The 25918-nt window shown below is 37.5% G+C and overlaps 1 long non-coding RNA gene across 1 annotated transcript; it reads right to left on the bottom strand.

The window, feature by feature from the left end:
* Positions 1-636: 636 nt before the first annotated feature.
* Positions 637-11920, bottom strand: LOC142025648 (uncharacterized). The gene is made up of 3 exons (XR_012650124.1): positions 11744-11920; positions 2744-2800; positions 637-855 (listed from the first exon to the last, which is right to left on the bottom strand). It is a non-coding gene; the product is annotated as an uncharacterized LOC142025648 (long non-coding RNA).
* Positions 11921-25918: the final 13998 nt, after the last annotated feature.

Below are 25918 nucleotides of genomic sequence, written 5' to 3'. Positions count from 1 at the left end.
GATCAGGTTGGTAGTTATTTAAAGATGTGTTTGTTTCTAAAAAACAAAGCAAAAAAAAACCCCAAACCAAACACATATCAAAAAAACAGTTAAATATGTGGGTGAGATACTGTAAACATTTTAAGTACTATTACAGAATACCCTTTTTGATAGACTGAGAACTGCTTTTCACCACACATGGAACTATTGCATTAGGACATTAGATGCTGAAATAACATTTTTTTTAAATGTCAGGTGAATTAGAAGCACAGTTTTGAAACAGTTTTGAAAAATCCACTTTGCTTCATACACGAAATAATTCCCTTGCCCACTAAAGCAGCAGGGTTACCTGGGCCAAACAAATATGTGAGTTTCAGATTGTTCTCAAAATAAAGATGTATCCATAAATTATTGGATAGATAACTTCACATATTTTCAATTAAGTAAGCTGGATAGCCAAAGTCTAAAGTCTATTTATGAGTTAAGCAGAAGCAGATACAGAGAAGCAATTAATTTTGACAACAAACCCTAAGCTTTTTATATCGGTATTCTATAAAGCGTTCCAAGTACTAAACAGCTCAAATACAAAAATGTCAAGTAGTGAGTCTAGTTTGAAATACAAATATGAAGTCTGACTTGCCTTAAGCAGTTTGGCAGTGGATAACATGATGTGCAAATAGTTTCTCAGTAAGAAATGCATTCAAATGCTGTTCTTCATCATACACGATACATTTTCTTAGCAGTACATTTTGAAGGTATGCTCTGATTCTGCATGCCATGTGACTGACACATGGGCACCTTTTTCCTGTTCTTCAGTTGAATGTTTGTAGATCTCAAACTTTTGCTCCCACAATGTCAGATGTCTTTACAGACATTCTAAAAAGAAAAAGTAGTTCAGTTTTATGGTTGAAAGGGGCACTGCTTTCCTGCCCCTCCCCTCACCTCCCCCCCCCTTTTAAGCAAGGAACGCATTAACTCTGAATTGCTGTCTGCAGTTCTCTAGCTCCAGTTCCAGATGAAGAAACCTTTGGGACTTTTTCATTGTTTGTAATCCTTTTGACATTTTCCCTTTGGAGACAGCCACAGAATTTTTTGGTGGGCTTGCTTGTTGTACTTTCAAAGCTATTACATATTACATTGACATTTTTTCCATTGTGTGAAGTCTGTATGCTTCCGTGCTAAATACTTTCTCTTGAAGTTAGTGCAATCTTTAAAGCATAACTGTGGAACATCATGGTTAACAATGACTCAAGAGTACTTCGTGATGTAAATTCAGATTTAAATTGATGTTTATCTGCAGCAAACTATTTTTTAATAGGCTGATTCTTAACACATAGCAAGCTTCTTATGTAGATGGTGGCACCATCTCTACAAAGTAACCTGTTAAAGCAGCAGACATCCATAAGGAAGGCTAATTAGACACAAGCATTGAACCCACTTGAAAAATCTAATCCTTTCTCTGTTTATTTTTTTGCCTGTAATTGATACAAGAATCACATAATATGATTATAAATGGATTTGTGCATCTGTTGGCCTTTCACAGCTTTTCAGTGAATGAGATAGATACCTTTATTTTAATGTTAGGTTTCTTCCATATAGTCACTTTTAAAACCTTGACACTGGTGTCACTTTTTTTTCTTCACTCATAAATTCATTCATGCCTTGTGAGATGAAGAATGTGTTTCCACAAATTTTTCCAAAACAGAGTGAAAGAGCACACCTCTGTTTAAAGAAAAGGTAGAAAAGAGGTGCCAATTCAACCTCATGACGTCTCCTGTAGTTGTCCAGGAGTTTTCGCAGTCCTTACTTTTGTTTTATGCTCCTGCACAGATACAGAATTTACAAAATCCCCATTTTTGGCAGAAGGAGCATTTTCTTCCAAAGCTCTGTTGTTGCTGAAGAACCCTCAAGCTGCCACTGTCTTCCCAGAGATCTACCTTGGAAGTTGCCTGGATGTTGCATGTTCAAGGACAAAAAAACTTGCTAGTGTTATTTTTCTCATTTGTAAAATACCTATCAATATCCATGAGGAGTATTTCAGTCTCTATCAGAAAGCACTGCTAGGTAAGAAAGTGCCTTTCAACATGAAAACTGTGGTATGCATCTCTAGGAATAGTTCAGCAGTGAAGTTACTGAACTCTTCAGATGTCTTCAGCAAACAACCAAGTTTACATCTCCATACAGTCTGTTTGCTTTCTTGATTGTCCTATTTCTTGATTGCTTTATATTGAAAATGAGTCATGACCTTGCTAGTCATTTACATCCTTGATATTTTCTCATGATTTACTGACTTCAAATTAGAGCTGAAGGTTTTCAATGTACATGTCAAAGCTGTAGCCTTCAGCAAAAAGTTTCAACTCTGAATTTGTCAAGTAAGAGAAAACAACTCTGACACATTTAGATCCCCTGACCTTTTATGGATGAAAATGAGCAAACACTCAACAGTCTGATGTAAAAGACTGCAGAGTGGACGACTTGATAGGTCTCAGTTGTCAGTTTAGCCAATACACCTCTGAAATGAACAAGGGGAATGACAAAGCCATTTGCAGACATCTGCAATTCCAGTTTTCAATTTAAGGACATACAGCAATTCTACAGATCATCCTGTGATGGCGGAAGGAAACAGGATTTCTTGCAGGAACCTACTAAGCAGGATACGAGCAAGCAGCCTGGCCAGGCACAGAGGCCTGTAACAATCCATTCAGGATCATGTTTACTACCAAAATAAAAATGAATTCTCCACATAAATGAAATAAATACTTACCCTAGCAAGCCTTTACCTGCTTGATAGCAAAAAGTAGTTTTCACTATTTCATTAGACCTAAAAGACAAAAATTGTAGTATCACAAAATTTTAATGGCTTTTTTTTCTTTCTTAGGTACAAACCTGGTATTCATTTTAATAGGCTTAAATTTGCTACATGGCTATCTAAATATGAAATTTATGACAGAATTTGCATCTGGCACAAGGGAATTTTAAGGAGACCACAACTCAGAAAGCCTCTAGTCCTGTACCTGGAGATTGCCAGGGCATTTTACCCTCAGGCCCCAAGTCTAGGAATCAATAACCTGGGATATGCTCTGGTATATATCCACCCCAGTTCAGACGTATCTAAGCCACACCAAATAAAGACATAATAACATCTGACTGTGCTAACTCAACTCATTTAAAAATAGCTTAAATAATAGGACTGGAGAAAATGTTTACCATTGTTACAATGTTCAAGTAGGGAACACTATGCAAAATGGTCACTACTTCTGACAGTGGTTTCACAGCAGAGAGACACGTTAGGGCTTACAACAAAGCTGCCTCCCAGACAAGGGCCATGGTATTAAGATTCAATAAAGAAACAAAAAAGGTACCGGTCAATTCATTTAGGCAGAGAGTAAGAGGTTGGGATGGACATAGGTCAAAAGAGAAAAGTGGTACAGGTGTGCGGTATATTGAAAGTGAGGACTTACTGTATGTTTGCAGCTCCTGTTGTGCCAAGTGCTCCTATTATTGCTATTAAATATAGTGCAGTGGTGAGGAGGAAATCTATGCAAATGTGTGAGAAAGGCATCTGTTCAGAATTTTGGCTCCTAAAATGAAAGTCTCAGAGAGTCTCAGAGACCTCCCAGGAGCATTTGGGCCACACAAAGCTGATGTTTCCTATTTACAGGCTGTTTTACCCTGAGAGTTTTCTGTGTTGTTTTTAATGAAGAGAGCAGACAAAGGCAGCACTGTAAGTCAAATTCCCCTGAAGACAAAGTAACTAGGCCAGCTGACACTCTGAAGCCTTGCTGAATAGAGACAAGTGCTGCTCATTCCCCCTGCCGCACTAAAAGCTGTGTCAAATACCTAAAAGCTTTGTAATGCCCATGCAGCCTTAATTTAGCTCACTTCTGTGCATGCACTGTGTATGTGTATTTGTGTTTGATGAGACAGAAAATTCAGAAGTTCCAGCTGCTGGAAGACAACATCTACTTCATTTGCAAACTAGTTAAGTTTTCCCTGAAGGCTCAAAACATCATGAAATTTGGTACAATTTCAAAGAAACAACTAGAACCATTTTCGTCATACAAACTTCTCCTCCTGATCCTGCCTGCAAAATATCCAGTACATGGTCCTAACCCTGAAGCTGCTAGACCACTTCCAAGGAAAGTGGGAGCAAACAGGGAGAAGTGTTTGAGAACTTGAAGAGCAGACAGGCTGCTAAGGCTCTCCTGTGTGTATGCATGTATGTGTGCGTGCATACGTGCATTTCTATCTCAGCTGTTCAGAACTGATTAATAAGTTTGCTTCGCTACCAGACAGAATTACTATTCCAGGGCTGAAGTTGCTGGTTTGGTTCTGTAGGGAACAGAATGTGTCGCTGAGACTTACCAAACCAAATGCAGCAGAGTACAGCAAGGAGTGCAACCCCACTGAGTTCACTCTAAGCGTTTGCTAAAAAGCATGTACTGTAGAAATAGAAATGTACTTTCAGGTCTCCTGGGTTCTGGTTAAAATCCTAAAGGGGAGAATTGTGTTCCCATTGTGTTTTCCATCAGCCTCTTTCAAGAACGTACAGTTGACTCAGAGCAGGAATTCTGCAGCTAACTCCTTAATTCAAAGTGTGCAACTCTTAGTGGGCATACCATTAGCTGCTCAATAGGTATGAATGTGAGCAAGACCCTAGTTTACAATTGTGTTATATTTGGTATGAAATATACTGTAATCCTGAATGCGGAACTCTAGTTTTCATGGTCTGGCTTATGTCAAGCCATGTGATCAGAAGTCCCTAGCTGACCCTAGCTCTACATGTGGAAGTTTTACTGACAGCTGCAGAACCTGGTGTAAATGCCCTGGTTAGAACATAAGCATGGAAGACAGTGAGTATACCCAGTGCAACTGGAAGAAGTGGTTTGGTTCCGTGGCAGTGAACTAGAAGCGTGCTATAGAAATGAATCAATATTAAAATTCCATGTATCTGTTTATGTACATACTATTGCATAGAGGATATGCTTTACTAACATTCCTGAAAGCAATGAGAAAGGGATTTAAACTGCAAAAGGGAATTATATATTCAAAATCTATATAAAAAATATGGGAAAGTTTCTCCTAAAGGCCTTGTGACAGAGCTAAAAATACAAACAGCAGCAACAGGTTAGATGCATTTTAGAATCTAGAGTCTTGCTCTGCTGTACCTTAACCAAGCAACTTTAAACACTGGGTTGTTTTTTGTGTTTGTTTTTTTTTTGTTTTGGTTTGGTTTTGTATACATCATAGAATAGTTTGGGTTGGAAGGGACCTTTAAAGGTCTGGAGTTGTTACTGTTAGTAAGAATTGCATTTTTTTAGATAACGTAGATATCTTTTTTAATATATTTTTTTGTTGTACGTAAGTGATCTATCAAGTTTACTAGGTTTCACAACATGCCCTAAAGCTCCACTTTTTTGTGTAAGCTACTAGTTATTTCTATTTTCATCGAGGTCTATTTTACAATCTTTGCTAATAGTCTTACAATTTTCTTCACTACCAGACTCTATTTGATATCACGGGGATTGTGTTCGAGTAGAACAATTTAGCAGAGAAAAACAGCATTATTAACCTCTGACCATTGTGTTAGATTAGAGTAATAAAGATATTTGTAGTTGTATTAGTCTAATTTATTTTTACAGTAATGGAATTCTTGAATTTTCTCACTGACAGAGGGTAAGACCTATGTCAACATTTAGTCTGAGATTTTAAAAAAAACGAAGGAAAAATTTAGACTCTGACGTATCTTAGGACATTCCAATTCATACCTAATATTCACAGCAGTCAAAAATAACTCCCTTGGAGTACAACAGGAGGAGCCCCACAGCAGCTGTCAGTATTGCATAGCCTACATGGGCTTGGACAAGGTGACTGTTCATCACCTCCAGCTCTGCGCATATTAAGACTCCTGCCATTGAAACACATTTGATTTCCGTAGGTGACAGCACACCTCTGGTATGTTGAGAGAAAAACATAAGTATTATGTAGAGACCTTTCTGGGATCGGCATGGATTATATTTTGCACTAATAGGTATCTATTATTTTTAAAGAGATAAATTGTGGGAAATTACTCTTAGCAGAACAGCTCAGAGTAGAAAAATAATTAGAAGGACAATAATTTGATCAGAACAAGAAAATGACTGAGAATTGGACATTTCCTCTTGACAGAATAATCACTGGGGATGTGGGGATTAGAATAATGAGGCACAGCAGCATGAACTCCCTGTCTTCCAACGAGATTGTGATACTTTCCTCCATGGCAGTAGAAAAACACAGACATAAAATCACTGCACCGTTGAGCAGTAATACTGAAAGATCAGTTATCAAGAGCACCCTGACAAAGCAGGGTGATACCTCAAGGGCAATGCCCCAGGGGTACCCAGAGGCTCAGATTCTATTCAAAATACTGATAAGCAGCTCTGCTTAAAATAGAGTATATAGCTATTTTAGCAACTAGGAAGCTTGTTGTGAAAACCTTGTCCTGGAATTCAGGACAAGATGAAATTCAGGAAGATTTGTAAAATTGAATGCTTAGATTAGGTAATTCACCCTCAGAAAGACAAACTAGTGAAGCAGTAGTACCACAGGAGAAAATTATGGTGATATTTGCAGATAATTAACGTCATCCAACAATGTAATATTACCACACAGAAAGCAGATTTTATTCTAAAGTGCACTAATAGAGATGTCATATGACAGATATGTCTGAAAATGTCAGAGATTAGGAAAAATTCACCTTTTTATAACAACACTGGCTTTGTTCAGTATTGCAGCTGAAGAAGGGAGTCTTCTATCCTGGGAAAACAATTTTTTTTCCCCCTGTTGTGCAAGGGAACAAACACTACGTAATATACTGAAAATTTATGGAAAAATATACAGTCAAAATAATCTAAAGTTATCCTAATGGGGAAATGCCTACTTCGTTAGGATATGACCACAGGAGGTCCACCTTATTTGCAAGGACCAGATGATATCTGCTATTCAAGCAACAGCACTATTTTCGTGGGAGAAGCCACTCTGTGTAACAAGGACTGTACTATAGTTCACAACAGTCACTTTCCCAGAGGGGTACACAGCAGTGATGTTTTTAATACCATATAGATCATCATCACAATGCATTAAATAGCTAGTGACAGACCGTTTTGTCAATAGAGAGATTGTTTATAAATAGGACAGCTGGAAGCTGACTGTTATTGAGTCAGGAGTCACAGAAAACTTCATAGTGAAAGGAAGAATTAGAGACCTGGGCTCATAATTTAGCCCTTATTCATGAATTTCATCCTAAATCGTCTTAAAAATGGAATTTAAAAATCAATTGTAGTTGCTAATAGGCATCTCATTTCAAGCTGCAAATAAACTGTATCAGACTAAAACAACAAGGTTGCAGTTTAGACGGTGTGAAAAATAGGCCATGATACAGAAAGCCTGAAGTTATCTTTAAATACTTTCAGATGACACAGAATGTTAATTGAATGAGTGTTTTGCTGCACAGAATTGACAGGGGTCTTTCAGCATAATAAAAATAAAGCACTGGAGAGCCCCATGGAATGACCCCCTCTGGAGAACTGACCCAGCTTTTAAGAAATCTCTTTGGGGGTTCTTGATAATCAGTGGAAAGGGGCCTTTAGGGAATCGTTTCTCTCCTTTTAGCCACTGACAGCATAAATGTCACAGATGCTTCAGCAAAGTGTACTGAGAGTTATGCTAGTATCTACCAGGCTTTCCTAATAGGAGCTAAGCACCTGGATGAGGATTGTTTCACTTTCTCAATCCTCGGGCAACTTACATAGCTCTCTTGCTGGTCAGAACATAATCTTAAATCTTACCTCCTGCAAGTACTGACAACATAGCCATTATAATTAGAATCTCCATAAATCACAGTCAGATAAGACTACTTTTGCACCAAGTCAATTGTCTTTCAATAGACAGTCCAGGACTCATGGGATATCTGACATGTCACTATGTACACAAACGTGCATGAGCATTATTAAGTATACAGCTAAACTGAAGATACCAGCTAAAGTAAGGGGCAGTGATAAATGAATTGAGCCTGAGGGCTGGCTCCCCTCACCAGCTGTGCAACAGGCAATGAAAGACAAAAAATTCTTCTTATTCTTCCTCAGGAGTAGGGGACAAAGTTTTCATTATTTTGCTCATTTTGCACGCTGTTGGAAAGGAGAAGGTGACTTCATAAACAAGAGATTAGATGGAGATGAAGTTTCTGACATGCTGTTTGCCTTCTGCATTTAGCAGGATTAGGAATCCCAGTGCCTCAGTGGACCTCCTCCATTTTGTGTGTGGCTGCAGTAAATGGTGTTGCGAGAAAAGGCTCAGGAACCCTTGGGACTTAAGGTATGTGTCAAAAAAACAGTTTAGGATTCCTGTCTAATATCCTCACAGCCATGTCTGCAAAACACAGGTCCCATTTTAGAAGTTGTGCTTATTTCCGATACCTACATAGAATTCTGCTTCTCCTGTACTGTAGGTACTTTCCCTCATCTGAAAGGATGGCCCACAAGTTTTAAGGGCAGTTAGTCCCTTAGAAGTATTAGCTACATATTCTACCGAGATTGTGCCAGAGCTACATGTATTCCTTTTATTAATATAATGGTTTCTTTAGTGATTGTAAGCACCTAGTACAGCTGGAACAACAAGTACCTAATTGAAAATACACTTCCTGATTAGAGGTGCTCATTAGTACACAGGAATCTTAAGTGTAGTGTATGCTGAAGCCAAGCAAGGTTGTTGTGGTTTTTCTTTTTTTTTTTTTTTAATGTGTCTTTTAAATAACTCCGCTGTTATAGGGTCTAGTTTCTCTAAGGATTATGAACTGCATTCCTACAGCTCATTTGTCACAACACTGCCCATGCTCATGCCAAACAGATCCTAAGTAATATATGCTGTATGTAACAGACTGCACAGCTGAGGCTATTCCCATGGCAGTAGTCAGTCTACTGCATACAGGTATCACAAATTATTTTGCACTTCCTTCACAGTGTTCTGTCAAAACACTTGTGGTATTGGACATTCTTTTTAAAGTCCCACTTCATTAAGTGGTTAATAAGCTTGTAAAACCAAACTGGTATCTTCATAGCTGTAAAGACTGCAGATGCAGTACTACTCAGGAACTGCTGCAGGAACTAGGAGAAAGAACCCTAAAATATAATGCAATATATTTATTATTCAATTTCATGATTTTTGATAGAGGTGTACTGACAGCACCTTTAAATGGAACATTCACGCTCTCTAAAACCAAGTACACCATTTGCATATATTACTAATTCCCAATAGATGTCTGCAAGCTTGATGGAATGAAAGAATGAAGTGTATATTTAGTTTGGAGTAAATGTAAAATGCTTGTACATCCATTTATACTTCAAAGAGAACGGTGAGGCTCTTTTGCTATTTGAAAACAACCAGTTATTAATGTTTGTAAATTTTCCAGTGCCTTATTCAGTCGTCTCATGAAAGAGGCCATCTGCTTTTGCAAATGATATTTAGCTCTGTGCCTGAGCACGTGAAAATGAGAGTGAAAGAGAGAGGGAGAGAAAAGTCTCTTTCTTTCCCCCTCCCTCCCTCCCTTTCAGCCTCTCTCTCTCTTTTGTACTGCTTCCCAACACATCAAAATTAGCAGTGGTATGATGGCAGTGCATACTGGTTACCAAAGGCAGAGTCATAGAAAGCTTGTGTCAGCACAGGAGCACAGGGATATAAAACTTATTATGTTTACAATACACTGATGACTTTAAGAAAGCTGAAATGACAACTGGAGAAGGAAGCAGCACTGAATGTGATGGCTTGTCTGCAGCTTATCCATAAACTACCTGTTGGTATGACCTGTCTAATAAGATACTTAGTACACACTCTCTTCCTCACACATTTATATTAAACATATACAATCAGTTGTTTAAAATTTACACTTTGTCCTTAGTAAAAGGCACTGCGTGGCTCTACTGCTCAGAAAGGGGGCCTGGAAGCTGCTTTCTCTCCTCTAGATCTTCACTGATACAATCCTAAATAATGTGTCATGGGGAAAAGGGAGGCTGCCATCTCCCCTTTGGGTCCGCCTGCAGTGGTGGACATTCTTGTCAAGCTCTGGTGCATCCTTTTCCCTAGCCAGACTGTGGCTCTGTTCAGCCTTGCAACTTTTTCATGCTCTGAGGAATGGAACACCAAGCCCATGGCATCAGTGTAAAGGATGTAAGAAGTCTTCTAGGAAGTAAAAACTAGGCTTGATTTAACATCTAAGAGTGATGGGTAGTCTGCCATGTACATTGTTCCATTGATAACTGCCTTTGCTGTTGACTGTTTAACTGCTTGCATTTTATTTCTAAATTTGCCAGCTTCAGCTTCCTTTTGTCTGATCCCTTTATACCTTTATTACTATTCTGTGTCTTTATTTAAGTACACTAAATTTCCATCAGCTATGTTCCCTTGTATGCACTGGTTCACTGTGACTGAGTTATCACCTAAATGTCTTATGGTAAATTAAATAAATGAAACTCAATTAGTATTCATTGGACATATCACCCAGCAGACCTCAACTTACTCTTCTGAATCCTTTTAAATTTACCAACATCCTTTTGAAATTGGAGACCCCAGAACTGGACACACTAATTCTTTCAATGGCTTCTGAAACCTTTCAAAAGTGTAACGTCATGGCTTCCTGACTAGGCATCTAATGATCAAAGTTGTCCCTATAGGTTGTATGCATGTAGTTTCTTAGTTTATAGTCTAAGTCATGCTCGTTTAGAGAAAAAGACTGCATCTATACTTTGACGTGACGATGTACGTACAGTACATGCAGGGATAACCAAGCTAGTCTTAGTCTAGGCTGGGTAACAGTGAAACTGTAAAGAGACTTGCTTCTGCATAACCATATTTATTTGTCTTCTGAAACCGTGATAAGGCAACTTGACAGCTTTTGCTAACTGAGCTGGATAGATCATATTTGGCACTTGCAATCTTACTTTATTTTGTACTTTACATTTGAGAACTGCACCAGCTGTTAGAAATAATATTGCCATCATCTAGTCTTTATGCACAACCAGTGAGGTGCAGTAATACAGTGTCTCTAATTACTGTGGCTCTGTAATTTAAGGGCAGGCAGCTGAAGGATTGTAGAGATGTTTTACCCACACCTTAAAATGAGGCAAAAGTGACCATAAAACCCTAACACTAACTGTAAAAATCTCATTTCACAATCACAAAGTTTTAGTATGCACAGAGCTCCCCAGAAAGAACTGAATCTTTCACCAAAGCTTTGACAAAATTAGTTGCTAAAATCAATCAAATAATTCAATCACCCTGTGAATTGTGTGATTACAATAGAAGGAAATCACAGGAACTTGAGGAACTACAAATAAAGTTTTTAGCTCTTGCCATTTTTTTAAGTTCACTCCTTTTCAACTTGTCTCCAATGGATTCTTTTTCATAGTATCTCTTTGCAATGCACAATTCTGTTGTGTTTAGTATGAGAGATTTATAGCTGCTATATATAAGAGAGCAAAACAAAAGCTGCACAATAAAGCACACAAAGCAGAGATTTGGATTTGGATTTCAAAACTAAATCATCAGTGCACAGATAGCCATTAAGATCAATTATCTGATTCTATGTTGATTTTTTATGAAATAGTCAGCTCTGGCCAAATCCCTTCTCAGACTCCTTCATCACAAATCCCAATTAGTGAGAAATTTAATGGCCTAATGAGAACGAGAATAAGATTTGGAAATGAAGCTATTAAGGGACATATGCAAGACTTACCTTTCTAACACAATTCATGACTTCCATATTGAAATGCTCTCTCCTCCCTCTAATTCTGCTTCTTCAAGAGCTGAGGAAGATCTCCATTCTTGACTGAGCTGAATAACTTAGTGCAGACTATTTTCTGATTAATTCCTTTCAGGCTCTGCAAAGTTTTGTTTATGTTTATATTGCCATTTATGGTAAATGTTTTGCTTTAAAACACCAAAACTGGACCTTTGAGTTGATGTGTGGGACACACCTGTGAGATATGGACTCAAGCTGGAACAAGAATTGTGTACAAGTTTTATAAATCTCAGTGGAATTTAAATCTCAGGCTCAGCTGTTAAGGAGATGAGATGTTCTTGCTGTGTTTTGAAAGACAGAACTGAAAATGCCTTAGTTGTTTTTTTTTTAAATAACTTAGGTCTCCAACATGTGGATATGGAATGTTAGACATGGGGAGATATGCCTCCCCCACATCCCAGCATAAGGCTTTATGATAAACCACTATGCTTATAATTTCCTAATTCCTTCTGTCCAGTTATAAACCCCTTCCACGGGGACCATATTTTGAGCCATACAAGAATCTAGGGAAAGTAATTTAGTTTGAGAAACCGGACTGTGACTGAGAGACACCTAAAAAGCCAAAGTATGTAATTGTCCCGGTTTCAGCTGGGATAGAGTTAACTCTCTTCATAGTAGGTGGTATGGTGCTATGTTTTGAGTTCAGTATGTGAAGAATGTTGATAACACACTGATGTTTTCAGTTGTTGCTCAGTAGTGTTTAGACTAAGTCAAGGATTTTTCAGCTTCTCATGCCCAGCCAGCAAGAAGACTGGAGGGGCACAAGAAGTTGGCACAGGACACAGCCAGGGCAGCTGACCCAAACTGGTCAAAGGTGTATTCCATATCATGTGACGTCACATCTAGTATAAGAACTGGGGAGTGGGAGTGGGGAATCATCGTGCGAGGACTAGCTGGGTGTCAGTCGGCGGGTGGTGAGCAATTGCCCTGCGCATCATTTGTACATTCCAATCCTTTTATTATTGCTGTTGTCATTTTATTAGTGTTATCATTATCATTATTAGTTTCTTCTTTTTCTGTTCTATTAAACCATTCTTATCTCAGCCCACGAGTTTTACTTTTCCCAATTTTCTCCTCCAACCCACTGGGTGTGTGGGGGGGAGTGAGTGAGCGTCTGCGTGGTGCTTAGTTGCTGGATGGGGTTAAACCACGACAGTAATAATGTGAACTTTGAGCACTGAGTACCTTGTTTGACTCCAAGTTTCATTTATCCTTCTTTGAATGACTATTTAATTATTGATATACAGCTCAGCAGAGTACCATAGGATAACTTTTGTCCTTCGTGGACCCACAGAAATTTAGTCCTTTTCTGTTCTATAAAATATTGGTTTCTGGAGCAGAATTTTGTTCTTATTGTTCCTGTAAGTCTTCTTGCAAACCAATGATTCCGAAACACTGGTGTTACTGAAAAAATATTCTAGGAAGTATTTTTACTGTATAATACACTGTATTCAAAGTTGGCATAAAATGAAATTAAAATCTTGTGTTTACTGTTGTGATAAAGGTAGATACATAAACTCAGTTTTATAGCAATAAATACACATGGGTTTCCTAAAAAAAAAAAAAAAAAAAAAAAAAAGAGCTAATTAACTTCTCGGACACTTGGAATAATTCTCATCAATTTTACAGGTTTTCTCTCTGCTTTCTATGTTTCTAAAAAGAAGCTGAAACTTTAAAAAGAAGTTGAGACTTTGAAATTCACCAAAGTAAGAAAGTTTCTTGAAATATGCTCCTTTTCTAATATACAGTGACCCTATATGACTTCATGAATGCAATATCACTACAACTTAATAATGCTGCTAAATATGTTTTTAATGTTATACCTTAAAAAATGGAACTGCATAGAACACTATTAGTGCCAGATAGTTCAGCTGAAATCAATTCAAATTATATTGACATTTAATTAATTATGTTATTCTTAGAATATGAAATAATTATGTAGTTCAAAATACTTAATTTATATAGTACTTGAATAAGAAAACTCCCTCCCCATCCTTTTCAAATGAAGAGTGCTGCAAATAACAAGCATCTGTAAGAAAGATCCCGATATTAAAAAATGCTATATTTTGAGATTAAAAGTTTAAAAAAAAAAATCAAAAGGAATTAGTTTTTTATCAGGGAACTGTAGACCACTTTGTACATTTCTCTTATTGTACCTGTTGACAGTAATAAGTCAAAATTCGAGTGTTACACATCAAGAAATGTTAGTGTGTCAATTCTTAGAGATTAAAAAGGTCTTATCATGATCCATCTAACTGACTGTACAAACTTTTGGAATTAAATGACCAAAAGTTGGGGTTTTTACAAAGGAAAACTTTCAAAACTCCTATAAGCAAGCCTCAGCAAATGAAAATATTCATTTCTGATCTTCTGACTTCCCTCCCTGTTTTTGTATACGGTATATGTAAGATGAAGAACACTTGGCAAGACAGCCATTTGTTGTGGGATTGCAGCAGATAGGTAAGATCAAAGATTAAAAGATTTCTTCAGCACCACTGTCCATATTTTACCAGGTCACCCTAGGACAGTCACAAACTTTGGAAGTTTACGTTGTGCTATGTCAGAAGATAAAGGAGTAGTGATTTTTAAAAGATAGCTTAGGGCCAAAGTATTAACTATGTTGGTCAACTCGCCTATCAGCTTTGCAGATCTGTACACTGGACTCAGGCTTCCCCCCCTGTTTTGTTTTACATTTCTCACAGTTAGCAGATGGTTAGTAGTTTAGTGTGGATTATGCGGGCTGTGCTGCCCTGTCGAGGACAATGGAAGGGTTCCTCAGTAAGGAAAAAGAGTGGAATAGCCCTCGCCTATACGCAGTACGGTACAAGTACTGGACCCCTTTGCACACATCAAACAAACATGCAGATACTATGCTTAAAATCCAGCTATCGAGCACAGCAGACTTAATGTTCTTTGAACATCCTTCAGTATCTGTATCAGTGAATAAACCATGGGACTTGGAAGACCTGAAAGCCTGTAATGGCCTGCTATATATAGGTCAAAGAAACTACTGAACGTGTCGTGGTAATTGTAATAGGTTCCCTTCATAGGAAAATGCAAATGTTTGCATTCTTTGTGAAGGATATTTTGCATACACACTGCTCTACGCTTGTTTGTGATAGCTTACGTGCTTCAAGAGGTGTTGAAAGGAAACGAGCTGATCTGAGTAAGGATCACCTCAACAAATAGCCAAACAGAGCACCCACACTTTTAACCATGGTTTTTGGATTGCACAGAGAGAGTTTGCACATGAAGGCACTGTTGTGCTTCTGTCCCACAGGACAGAAGGAAACGAGGGGAGAGATACTCAGTGACACGGAGTCAGCTGCCCGGGCGCCCAGGGCTGGTGACCAGCAGAAGAAAAGGCATTAAATGAGGTCTGATTAGCAGCTTAGGAGACCTGGCAAGCACAGGTAAGAGTATTTGCATGTCCATATCTTTTCCTTTGAATCAACATACCAAAGAATTAAGTATGCTTTGGCCAAATAAATCAGACTTTACATTTGGCTTATTGCAGACTGGTGTTGCCAGCCGATATTTAAAAGAAAGTACTAGCAGTTGGCTAGCTCATGAGGTCTGTTGGTGTCCTGTCCGTTACTTAGGGGGAAGTCATCTGAAGACATATCTGGGGATCAGTCTGATCCCTCAGCGGCACCTCCAAAGCAAATGGAATTTCAGTACGCATGTTCCAAACGAAGCTTGAGAAAGGCTCAGTACACAACCTGTGAACTGCACAAGCAGAATGTTACAGCAGCAAATGCTATAAACCTGCTGTGCACACAAAACCGGCTGTCACCACCTCTCCACATGCTATTTGGGGATAGGATTCGGGCACTCATTTCTACCTGTAGCTCAGGAACCTGCATGTGATTGCACTGCGTCATTTATTGGCACTTGAAACACCCACTTGCAGTTCCCAAACAGCCTTGAAAGTAGTTAAGAATAACTGTGAATATGGCACCTAAAAGCACTCAAAAAAAGACTGATCTTTTTTTATGAACCCCAAAATATGCTACAGATTAAAGGTAGACTTGGGAGAAGAGACAGCACAAAGGAAGGTAGATAACACTGTGTAACCCTGTGCTCTGAAGTTGTGTAGAATTTTCTTTTGACTTATGCTAACTAAGTAATTAGTTAGACAGCCCAGTAAGACCAAACATTGCAAAACACTTGGAAAATTAATGGATTTGGGATTGAGCATAAGAAATACACAGCAAATTTTTTTTGTTCCTTTTTTTCTGTAGGAACAAACGCATTTTGGAAAAATTCAATTTTTGCTTTTCAAAATTATAATATGCCATTTTGCAAGTATAGAATAATAGAAGAACTACAGACAATGTACAGACAATAATTCTTATATGCCACTTTTCATTTTCTTTAGTGAAAGCCTATTTAGGTAAACTCACACTTGTTTCTTAATTTAACAGCAAACATCAAAAGAGACTGACTATATTTAAGTAAGGTGAAATATGAAGCCTTCTTTATTTCAAATTAGAATAATTCCATTTTTAGTGTTTAATTTTTGTCTGCTACTAAAAATAAAACACATATTGCTACAATTTATTAGCAATATTTCTGCATGCAATTAGTATTGCTGCAACTAGTTGATCACTATAATATATAGGAATTGAATTATATTATATTCTGTTACAGTCAAGTTGTATTTCTCTTCTAGAGGTTACAATATAGTCCAGTCAATTTTATGACTCAGTCGTCATCTTATGTTTATGTCAGTTAGTATTTATTTGACATGTTTCTACCTTCTTACTGTCAAGGTTAAAGTTGTTCAGCTAACCTTTCTGTAGGTATTTCAAATTGCAGAATTCAGAAACACTTCATCCAAATAAAAAGAGTCCATAGTCCCGTATAAGGTCAACAGAGGAAATAGAAACCACATGATAACCATTCCCTCAGAAAGCCTGAACTTAGCTTACAAAAAAGCCCTGCTTCTACCCAGTTTGTGTGTTATGCTTGGAATAAGCCTTATCGTTTCGAGCAGCATACAGTCTGAATCTAAGAGAAAGTCAAAGCATTCCGAGTTGGCTTGTTTTAACTGCACATCAATTAACACCTTAGCTACGCAAACATATAATGGATAACTTAGTAATTTTAATAATTGATGACTGAAATACAAATTTTTTTTCATTCTTTTTATGAGTTAGTTCCATTGTTTTAAAGCTAAAACACTAAAAAGCCTCACAATGCTCTTATTGTATGAATTTGCCAGGGAAAATCTGTAGAAGTAGGTCTAATTAAATTATTTGGCTTGTCCTTTGGCCTGAAAGAAACAATGCAACATTAATTTTCATAATGATTGTTCTCTCCTGAATTCACCTGTGTTTAAATGTGCCTCTGGGGCTTCTGAGAATGGGCCAATAGCCTATTTAATGAAGTAACTGGTGTCTGCACCTAGGATGAAATTTACCTCTAGGCAGAGTCAGCCAAAGGTCTCTCTACTGTTTAAATGGAATTAAGAGTTTATTCTGACCCTCTGCACTGTATTAATCTTACCTTGGAGAAAAACATCTACTCTGCCTCCACATTACAGAAGTGGAATATATATTTTACTAAAAAAGCCCCAGGTGAACTTCTTTAAGATTGTATTTCAGGATTTTGATTTCCTTTTCAGATTAAAATAATTGATCAAGCTGAATGAAATGAAAACAATCAGAAAACTCTTTTCTGTCTTGCAAAATATGCATTCAGTTAAGTTAAAACAGATCAAAATAGTCATGTGAGTCATGTTTGTCAGTATCTAGTAACAGCTGCTCCATTGAATGAGTGTCCAGTGTTAACTGTACATAAGAATAAATAAATTAACTTCAGATAGCAGCTTATTTTCTCTGTTGAATGCCCCTGTATTCATATGTTATACTCATAAAAAACTTCCTTCATGGATGTATTTATGTCTATCAGATGCCCTTTAAACTGCATAGTAAGGAAAAAAAACCAAAAAAAAGTCACTTTTCCAGTCTATGATAGAGGATTTCAAGTGATGGTTCCCTTTCACAGTGCTGAGACCTGCCAAAGTGACAACTGATAAAGAATAGCAATGGTTATTAGTTGCATTTGCATTTGTTTGGTTTGTCTCAGTTTTGTAATATGGGAGGGCCTTTGCTTACTGTGTTTAGCAGTCCACCAAAAGCTGTGCCATGGTACAGCTGTTTCAAAGTGTTTCTCTATGCAGCAGAGCTTTTCTTCTGCGGCCAAATGAACAGGTCATCTTGGCTGTGGCCAACATCGTGTGTGGCTGCTTGCTTGGCCCCTGGCTGAGGCATACACTTTCCACTAAATTCCACTGAGAGAACAGAAGGCGTAAACCCCTCTTTTTTCCCCTTCATCCACAGCAGCCTAGCTGAGGGCATGATACAGCTCACTTAGCCATGTACCCTCCAGCCTAGCATGGAATTGTCTCAGCTTGATGCCATTTCTTTGCACTGGTACATAAAAAGCCATATTGAGTCTGTAGCTTGAAAAACATAGCTGCATATCTAGAAATACATTCAAATCCAATATAAATTATATATTTTATTAAAACAGGCTTATAAAAAGTTCCTATAGCTGACAGAAAAGATAATCAGTACAGGCAAAACATTGCATACTTGCTTAAATAAAATGTTAATGACTTTCAACAGTATTTACAGTGCTACAGAGTAAAACTAGGAGTTAGTTTTGTATCTTGGTCCAAAACCAGCCTCTGAATAATGGACTGCGAAAGCCATGAGCCATTATATTATGTTTCTTGTAGCCATAAGGAAACAAGGAGAAAAAATTGGAGGTTAGGGGCTGGAAAGAAAGGAGCATCTGGAAGAAAATGATTTTACCATGAACTAGAGTAAGAGTTCTTTGCACAGCAAATAGTGTTGCTGTTGAGGTAATTGGCACACTTGCATTCAGTATTTATATTTAAGCAAGCTGCTTGAGATAGGCATCTTAAGAGGTAAAGAAATACAGAAAAAGTGAATAAAAGGAATAGGTTTTCTTTGTGTCATGAGTGTACAACATTAAGGACATTGCAACTTTTTAGCCATCAGAGTAAATTTATTTAGCAAAATGGAGAGCAAGTGAAAATAAGCATGAAAAAACCCCATGGCTTAAAGATTTGTTAGTCTTAGAAATGTCGTAACTTTGAAATGTACATACATGAACATGAAATAAAGGATGATAAGCAGAACTTTAAAGGGAACTTTAAAGTGAACTGCAGTGGGTATAAGCAATCAGCTATCATGAAAAGTTCTTTGGTGGCTTCAGAGATAAGTATGAGAAAATCATGCACATTGTCTTTTATGTACTGAAACATTTCATCACGTAACATATAATGGGTATCTGGAGTGACAAAGTGTTAGATAGCAGCTGAAAACAAGCTGACCCTTGAACTAAAAGGCAGTTTAGTCATCTTATCTTGTTGCTTGAGCTTGTACAAGCATTTTTGTTATGATATGGACTGAAAAATCTTGTTTGCTTGTTTGTTTGTTTTCTCAATGAGAAACAGAGTGTGAAAAAATAGGGTAGAAGCAATGCCAAGTGCACAGGCTGTTCAGTTCTTGTAGTCACATCTCACGTGTTTTCCCGGATTAGCTATACTTGCAGAGTATGAAAGGCTAGTAAGTGCCACTAGATCATAGCACAGCTCAGGGTGCCAGCTACCATAATACTGTACAATAAAATAGTATTACTTACTTGTCACACTGTTTTTGAAATGATTTCTTTGGAATCAGTAGAAAAACAGTGCCTTTAATGGGAGCAGGATCAAATCTTCCTGTAGTAGTTTTCATGACTAGTCTTAGTCTCATGCATTACTTATTTGAGAAGACGGGTGACATTGAGAAGATTGTGAAATGCCAAGATGGTTGGAGTAGACAAGTATCATGTCTAGGACCTGTCTAGTAAGTCATTTCCAGGCAGTGCTCCCCCATTGAAATTCTCTAAGAATGAAATCCAAAGTAACCGGTTTAGCCCATTTTTCTGTTTAGCTTGGTGACAGAGCCAGTATCATTAAGACAAAGTATAAACTGAGTTTCTCTACATCCAACTATGGAGAGAAAACAGGTCAAATTTTCCTTTTTTATATGAATGTAAATTGAAAAATGACACAGAAATAAAAGGAATCATGGAAATGTAAAATGTGTGTAAGGGAGAGGAGAATTAAAGTACTTAACCTTGATAAGGTGCAGTTGCTTCTGCATCTCCCCAGTCTACAAACTGAATGCACCTGCTGTATCACCTATTAAAAAGACACACTAGGCTCTCCATTTTTTTTTCTGCTAGATGCCTCCTGGATATTTGTCTTCCTGAAGTTTTGCCATGCCGCCTTTTACCTGAATGTTCAAGTGCATCTTTCATGTCCATGACAGTAACTTGCTGAAGGAGTAAGCAGTCTCAGTTTTCAAGATTTTACAAGTATTTGACTTGGTTCAGTCTCTAGAAAAGGTATGACAGAAACATCTTTGTGCCTCTCCTCTTTCTCCATTCAAGAAACGGGAATCATCAAACCATTAGGAATTTTACCTGTGTTCTGTAAATATTCCAAATATTTTCTTCTGGTACGTCTTGCTATCTAATAAAAATAAATCTGTTTTATGTATGTGTATATATATATATATATACATGAAAATAAAATACAGATACATGTTCTGGATATGGTTTTTCTTGGGTTTGGAAAACCTTGTTTATTTATTCTTCATTTCTATTTTAATAGCAAGCAAATTATTTAATTGCCTAATTTCATAATGTATTTTCATTTGCTAAATACTGTGTTCATGTTGTATTGCAGGCTTATTGCACAACCTGTCCTGTAGAAAGCCCTATATAGACAGCAGCTGTAATGTTATTTTATTTCTGTTCTTCTGCAAGATTTTCATTTTGTTAATATAAGTGTAAGAAAGAATTAAAAAAAAATAATAATTCCTGGATATTTTTTGTTCTTTATGGACAACACTGGGTAAAATCTTACAACTCCTTGATAAGAATAACAAAAATCCACAGGGAATTTTCTCCCCCTGAGATCTGCCAAAATCTAAACAGATTTTGTTTATAACAAATGACATTTTCATCTTTGTTAGACTAGTAGAACCCCACAGATTTTTGGAAGAGTTGCACAAGTGTAAGAAACTGGAGGATTGGTGGGTGGTTTTTCTATGTTACTCCAACAAAGATTTCCCTTGTGTTTTTATTTTCTGGTTAGCTCTGATGTTGTATAAATGACTTGTATTTGTATAAGAGCCTGTCTGAGTCTCTGAATCATTTTTCTTTTACAATCATTCCTCTGCTACTGTAGAGAAAAACACTCGGGTAGCCCAATTTGAAAAATACTTGTTCACATCTTAAATTGAATAACACACACACAGAGGTATGTGTTAAAAATTGTTCTGTGCAAAGCGTTAGCAAAACTGTTTTATGGAAACTGCTTCCTTTTATGGAAAAACAGGAAGATACACTGTTTTAAGACTGAAAATTTTAAAAAAGTGTTACTGTGAAAAATGGCTGTTTCTTAATCTATGTGCGTCTATATACTTGGGCTACATACAATCTCTTTATAATAGCAGTATGTTAAATTATATAGATATCCTTTATAACTGTGGTGAGGAATGCACACATGAAAAGAGATTAAAATTTTCTACTAGTTACATTATTATTAACTAGTTAGTTACATTATTATTTACTCACGCTCCTTTCTCACAGCCCTTTCTGCCATTCAGTCATTTAAGGATGATGCGATGTATCTATTGTTTACTCTTCAGCATGAGAATAATACATCAATGACATTTGTGTTCCGAACCAACTGTTCTACTTATCCAAATCTTCTATCAAAATGTATAGAGAACCAATATATTTCAATTTCCTGCAGAAACATTTCCCTGCATCTGAAGGCTGTTTATTTGGTACCGACTGAGAAATTGCATGTTCATTTTTGTACTACATCTCTTCATCTCAAACCCAAGAAAGCTCAGACAGTGCTTCACTCAGTTGCATTCTTTAAACTGATGCCAGTCATCTTCAATGTGTTTTCTTTTCCAAAAGAAAACATTCAGTCCAGATGTCCCAGTTTTGGGGGGGTGAGGGTGGTGGTTGGCTGCCTTTGTCTGAATGTGCATCTGTTTCCCAGGAGCAATGTCTGAGAGAGTGTCTATTCAGTGGTACATCAAACCGTGTTGTGTCCGTTCACAATGAACAAACATATTTGCTAGATTCATTCTGCATCTTGGTCTTTTAGCAGTGATGGACTTAACTGTGCTAGCATTTAAACTGGGAATCATCAAATGAACCTCAACTTTATTAAGAAAGAAATGTACTTGTTACACAGCACCTCACTAAATTAAATGCCAAACTGCAAATGAACAGTGTTCCCATTTCAGTCACATGATTTCTCCCTAGCATGAGTGCATAGCATCCATACAAAATACTTGCCCTATCATGGAGCTTTCGAAAAATATTTGATGTGTTTTGTTCTACTTTTTATTCTGATTTAATATTGGTAAGAATAGAGGAATGGTAGTATAGTTTAAGCAGCCAGATATCTATGTTCCATTATTGGCAAAGAGGCCACAAACTGATAAACACTGCCCTGGGCTACTGTAATTAATTTTCAAGGTGAATTGCAATATGCTGTGATTATCCTTTGGTGATGCGTTTGAGAGAGAATGGTAGTCCTTGGGCCAGCTGGCCTGTGTTCACACTTGTTGGGGAGAGCAGCCTGGAGCCAGCTAGCTTTCATAATTCTTAGGCTGGGACTTCTGTGGGGCCTTTCTGGCTCTTGGACACTGTGTTTTCTCTGAGTGGAGGTTGCGGGGTTTTTTCAGTTCAAAGTTCACCAGATGATGAGAAGGCAGTGTCACAGCCCTAACCCTAGTGCTTTGATAGCCTGAGTGTGCAAGTATGTGCTTCACTTGTGCATGTGAGTGTGTAATAGCAGGGGAGGCTGCGAGGATATGTTGATGTGGAGGTTTATTGAACTTACTGCTGGAAGGGTATCCCAGAGGGAGGGAGCCTGGACAGTTTTATGCTGTGCTTATCCATACTGTTTCTCTGGAGCAGATCCTAGTGAGAAATCTTGGAGAAGGCAGAAGGGAGCCATTCACATTGTGCAGGTGATCAGGAGCCTGATGTCCTGTTACAAAATAGGAAGGAAGCCAAACTATCACTATAAACGCATAAGGGTAGGTAATAAAGTAACAGAAGTTTTAATGTTTTGCTTGGTTTCTGCTCCATAAAAATCTATGCTATACGTTTCTTTCTGGACAGTTCTCTTTAAACTAAAAAGGCATTATATTTTATTTAATTTAAGACAGGATAAGGTTCTTGGGACTACATTTAAATCTGTAAAGTGACCCAGAATATGTGCCCTGTCATTTAACTAACTCTTACTACTGTAGGAGATCTATCATTTCTGAAAGGTCTTTATGCACCTCTCTAAGAGCTTAAGCTTCATGTCCTTTCAGGGTAGAGTCATAGCAGTTCTCTAGGAAAAGATGAAACAAAAATTTAACAAAATGTAGGCAGTTTTGGTACTGCTTGAAGTGAAATTCTTCTCAGTCAGACTCACAAGAGTGAATTCAGAACTGCCATCATTCACTAGGATTTTCACCACCTCTCACAAAAAACAACCGAGCACCCAAAACTAGTTACAGAAAGAATAATTGCCAAAAATCATAGAATACTGTATGAAGTTTGCCCGTGGAGATAAGAAAGGGTTTTTCCAGAGTATGCGCTGCACTCCTAAATAATAACTAAGAATAGAAAGCTTCACTTGTTTAAGTAAAATTGAAGTAAAAATGATGGGGAATTACTGCAGCCCTGTTTGCTTTGACAATTAACTGTGTAATAAGGACATCTTCTTGAAATACATTCAGCAAATCCAGATAAAGCTTTATTTGTCAAGACAGCAAGAGTTAGGTCTTAAAAACACAACCAACCAGATCCCTTTGGTTAGCAGCAGTAAAAACTATGCATATGCATGACTACTACATGCAAATATTTACTGCATATTCCTCTCTCAGGTATCCCTGCTTTTCATCTTCCATGGATAACTCAAACTCCCCAACGTTTTCTCATAGATTATCCTAATTTCTTAACACAATTCTTGCACTGCTTGTCTGAAGTTATTTGCAATCGTGACTGTACTTTTAAAAATTTTAATAAATGCATGACAGAAAATCACAGGCAAAAAATAAACATTAACTAAAGAAATGTAGCATTTAGCATTAATTTTCACTGACTAATGAATTTTGCTTTTGCATTTACCTACAATACATGTATAAGAATCACATTCAATAGCCATCCTAGATAACTGTGGGCCCTAACTGGAGCAGACAGCAATGACAATTTCCTAGAAGAGCTTCTAAAGTTTCTGAGAAGTCATTGTAAACTTCTTCTGCCTGTAATTTAATCTTGCGAATATATGAGGCAAGACCTACAAACGCCAATCCATGTTACATTTCATTTTAAGATATATACCAAAGCCGTTTAAAATCTGTAAAATAAGGAAGTCTGAAATTAGATTAGATCAAAAGCATAGCCTCATGAAATTCTGTTTCCAGATACATTAAAATGATGCAAAGTTATCTTTCTTCATTGTACCTCTGCTCATTCACAGGCATAAACAGATATAAAAACTTCCTAAGATTGCTTTCAAAAATCTACAAATAGAAAAATGCAAAGCTAGGACACAAAGTTACTATTTTTATCTTATATCAGTCACTTTACCCATTTCTGACATGATATTTTTGATGAAAATTCTAAGAGGCTCTTAAATGTTAGCTTCAGTGACATTATTAAATGTGTAGGTGGACTAGCCCTATCTCTGAAGAATAGGAAAACGTCAAGAAATAACAGGAACTATAAGAAATAGCATTTTCCTGAGCAAAACATAATTCTTCATAGTAAAAGAAAAGTTATTTAAATTATGACATCACTAGTCGATACCAACAGAGAAAAAAATGACAGATTGAGTGTTAATAACTATGCTTTGTTTCTCTTTATCAAAGAAGATGATAAAACACATTAGCCACATATTATTTCCATGGTTCAGATACAAAATGGAGGGAATTTATGGGGCAGAAAATTATGCAGTAAAATATTCTTAGAATTGTTGCTTTCTGCCTCCTGTGCTCAAATCTGGTGCCAAGTTTTAGCTTTAAAAATCAATTAGGCTTGGAAACAGGCTCCCATTGCCTTGTAGTTGATTTCTACAAGTTTCTTTTCAAATTAGTAGTGTTGTTCTTACAACTATTCCTTTTAATGTTTTTGTTGTGCTGTGTTGTCATGGTTCCAGGGCTACCTGGCACCTTGATCACACTCCCAGCCTCTCTTATAAGTTTTCTTACCAAGCTGTGAGACCAAAATGACCTCCACCAGAAATAATTTTTCATTCTGTATTTACTCCCTGTTGCCAGAAACACAATTGCTAGCAATTGTTTTCCTTCCAGTGTTTCCACTTGGGTTTGGCCTCTTGTCTGTCATTGATCTTCCGAGAGAGAGGAGGAAGAGATCTCAGAAATAGGCCTTAATTATATAAGCATGCCCTTTTTCACCAGTGTGACAATTTTGGGCCAGCTGGAGATAACAGTTTCATGTATTGATAGTTGATGAAACAGCATTTGCCTTGTGGTGTCTTTAAGCAGCAGAACTGTACCAAATAAGCCCAGAGAGCAGGCAGTAGACCCAACCCTTCTTCATGCCTATACTGGAAACCACTGGGCAGAGAGCCAACAATATGATACGAGAAAATGGTAATATCGGAACAATGTTTATATATCTTTGACAGGATTTAGGTTAAATATTCTCTCTACAGTTGTCGTGGTTTTAGCCCAGGCGGTAACAAAGAACCACGCGGCCGCTCGCTCACTCCTCCCGCCCCCCTCCGGTGGGATGGGGGGAAGACGGAGGAGAGAAAAGAAGAAAAAAAAACCTGGAACCTCGAGGGTTGAGATAAAGGCAGTTTACTGGGACAACACAAAGGAATTACAACAACAACAATGGTACTAATGAACGAGTATACAACAAGAGTGATGCACAGTGCAACTGCTCACCACCCGGGACCCGACGCTCCGCCACTTCCCCCACCGAAAGAAGGATCCACCCCCCGGCCCGCTCCCTATATATATACTGAGC

Source organism: Buteo buteo, chromosome 1 (assembly GCF_964188355.1).
Source record: "Buteo buteo chromosome 1, bButBut1.hap1.1, whole genome shotgun sequence".
Lineage (NCBI taxonomy): Eukaryota > Metazoa > Chordata > Aves > Accipitriformes > Accipitridae > Buteo > Buteo buteo.
The sequence above is the reverse complement of the archived record's forward strand: the minus strand, read 5'-3'. Positions and strand labels throughout refer to the sequence as shown.